Consider the following 6,000-nt stretch of genomic DNA (forward strand, 5'->3'; position numbering starts at 1 on the left):
ATCTCCGTGGCAACCTCGACTGGGTCAAGCCTAGTGAGGAGCAGAGAGGGTGGACTTGGGCACAGTGGAGGAAGAGCTTAGACTGGGTCAAGCCGAATGAGGAGCTGAAGGGCGGAGATTGGAAGCAGATGAGCGAGAGTTGGGCGAGAACGATGGAGGCCTGGTCCACAGGGAGGAGAGAACCCCAGAAAATTTTTTAGGGGGGGGCTCACGACGTCGGACCAGCAGGAGGCCGCGATAGAGCGGCCCAGTGGGTTGCCAGAGGAGGCCGCCAGGTTACGGGGGCCACTGGTCGAAGAGGGGATGGAGGATGTAGAGGCACGGCGAGAGGTACTGGCGTGTGTTGCCAGTCCGGTCCGGCCCGTTCCAGATCCCGGTGTAGAGCCAGTGGTGTGTGTCCCCAGTACGGTCCGGTCTATTCCTGCTCCCCGCACCAAACCTACGGTGTGCGTCGACAGCCCAGCCCGGCCCGTTCCTGCTCTCCGCACCAAGTCTGTGGTGCGCGTCGCCAGCCCAGTCCGGCCCATCCAAGCTTCCCGCACCAAGCCAGTGGTGTGCGTCGTCAGCCCTGTCCGGCCCGTTCCTGCTCTCCGCACCAAGTCTGTGGTGCGCGTCGCCAGCCCGGTCCGGCCCGTCCAAGCTCCCCGCACCGGGTCAGTGGTGTGCGTCGTCAGCCCGGTCCGGCTCATTCCTGCTCCCCGCACCAAGTCAGGGGTGCGCTTCGTCAGCCCTGTCCGGCCCGTTCCTCCTCCACGCATCAAGCCAGGGGTGTGCGTCGTCAGTCCAGCACAACCCGTGCCTGGGTCATGTCCGGAGCCGGATCCGCCGCCGAGGCGGAGTGCCCACCCGGTCCCTCCCCTGTTGTGGTTGTTTGGCGCGGCCGGAGTCCGCGCCTTTGGGGGGGGTACTGTCACGCCCTGGCTCTGGGGACTATGTTATGTTGAGCCAGGGTGTGTAAGTCTATGTTTAATTTTCTATGTTGGGCTGAGTGACTCCCAATCAGAGGCAACGAGTGTCAGCTGGGTGTCTCTGATTGGGAGCCATATTTAACTGTTTGTCTTGCACTTTGTGTTTTGTGGTTTCTTGTTCCTTTTGGTTGTGTATCGAAGGACTTCACGTTTCGTTCTTTGTTTTGATCGTGTGATCAGTTGAATAAATATAATATGTTCACCCGCAACGCTGCGCCTTGGTCTCCCTCATTAGACGAACGTGACAGTCTGGTGTGCGGGAGTCAGGGTTCCAGCTGCAGCTCATTCACCATAATCACCTCAGCCTTTAAGACCCGGTCAAACTTTCCACTCATCGTCAGATCATAGTCAAGACGACCATGTTAGTCTCGCTGCCGACTCAACCTGTTTGTTTTCGCTCTTTGTGTTTTTGGCCTGTTCTATTTACTTTTCTCCTGTGCCACAGATTATGGGAACCTGACTTCTGCCTCCGCTTCACTCCTGCCACCACCATCCTGATCCCCACTACCGGACCTCCCTTTTGGACTCACCACGGACACTAGGACATTACAGTACCACACCTGCCCTGACCTGGATCTGTTACCCTCCCTGTAACCTGGACTTGCTCTTCCCTTATTATTGGAAACCTGGACTTTTTGAACATTATAAATAAACCTGTTAAACCTTCTCTGGCTTGGTGTACTTGTCTGCATTTGGGTTCTAATCCAGTTAAATCATGACAGTATGATCTGACCAACATGAACCCAGCAGACAGTAGCTCGGATACCACCCCAGAGTGCACTCAAATTCGGACTGCTATAGCCAATCAGGACATTTTACTTGGCCAACATGATACCCTGTTTAAGACTATTGCTGAGAACAGTCAGGTGCTGTTTAATCAGGTTCAATTACTCACCAATCAGGTGTCTGTCCTTACTACCCAAGTTAATAATGCAACCCTCGGGCATGGCATACAAACTGCCCCTTCTCCTGCTCCACCTGTTTTTCCTGGCCCTCCAGCCCAGATCAGAGAGCCTTTTGTTCCTGCTCCAGAGCGCTATGATGGGAACATGGGAACCTGTGGTGAATTTTTGACTCAATGCTCGTTAGTGTTTGAACAACAGCCCCTCACCTACGCCTCAGAAAGAGCCCGTATTGCCTACCTTATCAACTCTACTAGCGGTTCCGCTCGTGCCTGGGGATCCGCGGTCTGGGAGAGTCAGTCGGACATTTGCAACGCTTACGTGGCCTTCTCCACTGAGATGAGGAAGGTTTTTGACCACCCCGTACGGGGCAAGGAGGCTGCGAAACGGTTGTTGTCTCTTCGGCAGGGGGTTCGCAGTGTGGCGGAGATGGCAGTGGAGTTTCGGACGTTAGCGGCAGTGAGCGGTTGGAATGACGAGGCATTACAAGGAGTGTTCATCAATGCTTTGTCTGAGACTTTAAAAGATGAGTTGGTGTCATATGATGTATCGCCTACGCTGGATAATCTTATTTCACTCACAATCAGGTTGGATAATCGGATTCGGGAGCGCCGCCAGGAGAGGAGTGTTAGTTCCAAGCAACTGGTCTGTCGTCAACAAACTCCTCCCCGCATCTTCCCTACGGAGAAAGCCGAGTCTTCCCGAGTCGATACGAGGAGCACTGAACCCGAAGCCATGGAGGTGGGTCGTGCACGGTTGTCCTCAGAGGAGCGTGCACGTCGTATTCAGGCTCGGGTCTGCCTGTATTGTGGAGAAGCTGGTCATTTCGTTCCTTCCTGCCCAGTTCGTCCGGGAAAAGGGCCGGCTCATCATTATTGGGAGAAGTTTTGGTGAGCCGAGCAGCGGATTCTTCCTCTTCTCCCCGCATTCTGCTCCAGGCATCCCTCCAGTGGCAGTCCCAGAATTTCTCGGTTAGTGCGCTGGTTGACTCTGGTGCCGATGAAAGCTTTTTGGATCGAGAGTTGGCTCAACAAATGGAGTTAGAGACTGTTCCTATGGACTGTCCGCTGCAGGCTAAGGGTCTAAATGGACAATTGTTGACCCGTATTACTCATCAGACTGTTCCTGTTTGTCTCAGAGTGTCGGGTAATCATCAGGAGAACATCCAATTCCATATAATTGACTGCCCACAGACCCCCCTGGTCCTTGGTATCCCCTGGCTCATAAGACACAATCCACACATTGATTGGGTGACCGGTAGAAATTGTTTCATGGAGCACATTTTGTCATGTGAATTGTTTGTGTTCTGCTCAGACCCCTGCCAGCACTGTGCCTCAACCTCCACTGGAGTCCATGGATCTTTCTGCTGTCCCTGACGTGTATCATGACCTGGCATCCGTTTTCTGCAAACACAGAGCTACTTCTCTTCCTCCTCACCGGCCTTACGACTGCGCCATTGACCTCCAGCCAGGAGCCCCTCTCCCCAGCAGTCGCCTGTACAATCTCTCCCGCCCGGAGACGGAGGCTATGGAGAACTACATTCGGGACTCCTTGGCGTCAGGTATTATTCGTCCTTCCTCGTCACCTGTAGGAGCGGGATTCTTTTTTGTTGCTAAGAAGGATAAGACCCTCAGACCCTGTATTGATTTCCGTGGACTTAACAACATCACCATTAAGAACAAATATTCTCTGTCTTTAATTAACTCTGCTTTTCCCCTCCTTCATGGTGCAACTATCTTCACTAAACTGGATCTACGAAATGCGTATCACCTGGTGCGCATTCGTAAAGGTGATGAATGGAAGACTGCCTTCAACACACCTTTGGGACATTTTGAGTACCTGGTTATGCCTTTTGGGTTGTCCAATGCCCCTGCCGTTTTTCAGGTACTAGTCAATGATGTCCTTCGGGACATGTTGAATCGGTTTGTTTTTGTCTATCTGGATGATATCCTGATTTTTTCTGAGTCCTCCCAGGAACACGAACTGCATGTGCGCCAGGTGTTGCAAAGGTTGTTGGAGAACAAACTGTTTGTGAAGATGGAGAAATGTGAATTTCATGTGTCTGAGACCTCTTTTTTGGGTTACATAATAGCTCAGGGGGAGTTGCGGATGGACCCAGCTAAGATCTCTGCTGTCACGGACTGGCCAGCCCCCTCCACCCGCAAACAACTTCAACGATTCCTGGGGTTTGCGAACTTCTACAGGAGGTTCATCAAGGACTACAGCCGCATTGCGGCGCCACTCACCGCTCTCACCTCCATCGCACGACCGTTCGCTTGGAATGAAGGGGCCGAAGCAGCGTTTGAAGAACTGAAACATCGCTTCGCCTCGGCTCCCATTCTGATGCAGCCGGACCCCGACCGCCAGTTTGTCGTGGAGGTGGATGCATCCGACACTGGGGTAGGTGCGGTGTTGTCACAACGTTCACCGGAAGATAACAAACTGCATCCCTGTGCTTTCCTTTCACGGAAACTTTCTCAGGCAGAGAGGAATTATGATGTTGGCAATCGTGAACTGCTCGCCGTGAAGCTGGCTCTCGAAGAGTGGCGGCATTGGCTGGAGGGGGCGGAACAACCCTTCATCGTTTGGACGGATCATAAGAATCTGGCATACATCCAGTCAGCGAAGCAGCTCAACCCCCGTCAAGCCAGGTGGGCACTATTTTTTGGTAGATTCAATTTTTCTCTGTCTTACCGTCCTGGGTCACGCAACGTCAAACCTGACGCCCTGTCTCGTGTTTTTTCTGCTGTTGATACTGGTAGTAACCCTGAACCCATCTTGCCTCCTACCTGCAGTATTGTGGCCATTACATGTGACATCGAAGGGATTGTTAGACAGGCTCAACATCATCAAGCTGACCCTGGGAGCGGTCCTCCTAACCGGTTGTTTGTCCCTGTGTCACGATCGTCAGGAACAGATGAGGACCAAGGCGCAGCGTTGCAGGCAAACATACTCATTTATTAGCGAAACGTGATCAAAACAACAAAAGACGGTAACGTGACAGTACACGGTAAAACACAACCAACTCGAAACAAGAACCCACAAAACACAAAGGAAAACCGACAGTTTAAATATGGCTCCCAATCAGAGACAACCAGCAAACAGCTGACACTCGTTGCCTCTGATTGGGAGTCACTCAGGCCAACATAGAAAATGACAAACTAGAACCCCCAACATAGAAATATAACACATAGAATAAACACACCCTGGCTCAACAAATAGAGTCCCAGAGCCAGGGTGTGACAGTACCCCCCCCTAAAGGCGCGGACTGCGACCGCGCCTCAATAAGAGCTAAACAGGGGAGGGCTGGGTGGGCATACCTCCTCGGCGGCGGTTCTGGCTCCGGCCTTGCCCACCAACCTCCAATCAACCCCTCATAGCGCCCCTGGTCCGGTCTAGCCCCGCTGGCCGGAGCCGGACTGACGACACGCACCCCTGGCTTGGTGCGTGGAGCAGGAACGGACCGGACCGGGCTGACGATGCGCACCCCTGGCTTGGTGCGTGGAGTAGCACCTGGCCGAACCGGGCTGACGATACACACCCCTGGCTTGGTGCGTGGAGCAGGAATGGACCGGACCGGGCTGACGATGCGCACCCCTGGCTTGGTGCGTGGAGTAGCAACTGGCCGGACCGGGCTGACGACTCGCACCCCTGGCTTTGTGCGTGGAGCCGGAACGGGCCTCACCGGACTGACGACTCGCACTCCTGGCTTGGTGCGTGGAGCCGGAACGGGCCTCACCGGACTGATGACTCGCACCCCTGGCTTGGTGCGTGGAGCCGGAACGGGCCTCACCGGACTGACGACTCGCTCCCCTGGCTTGGTGCGAGTAGCAGGAACGGCCTGGACCAGGCTGACGACTCGCACCCCTGGCTTGGTGCGAGTAGCAGGAACGTTCTGGACCAGGCTGACGACTCGCACCCCTGGCTTGGTGCGAGTGGCAGGAACAGGCTGGACCAGGCTGACGACTCGCACCCCATGTCTTGGTGCGAGTGGCAGGAACAGGCTGGACCGGGCTGACGACTCGCACCCCTGGCTTGGTGCGAGTGGCAGGAACAGGCCGGGCCGAGCTGGCGACTCGCACCCCTGGCTTGGTGCGAGTGGCAGGAACAGGCCGGGCCGGGCTGGCGAC

This window comes from Coregonus lavaretus (genome assembly GCF_964263955.1).
Source record: "Coregonus lavaretus genome assembly, contig: HAP1_SCAFFOLD_462, whole genome shotgun sequence".
NCBI lineage: Eukaryota > Metazoa > Chordata > Actinopteri > Salmoniformes > Salmonidae > Coregonus > Coregonus lavaretus.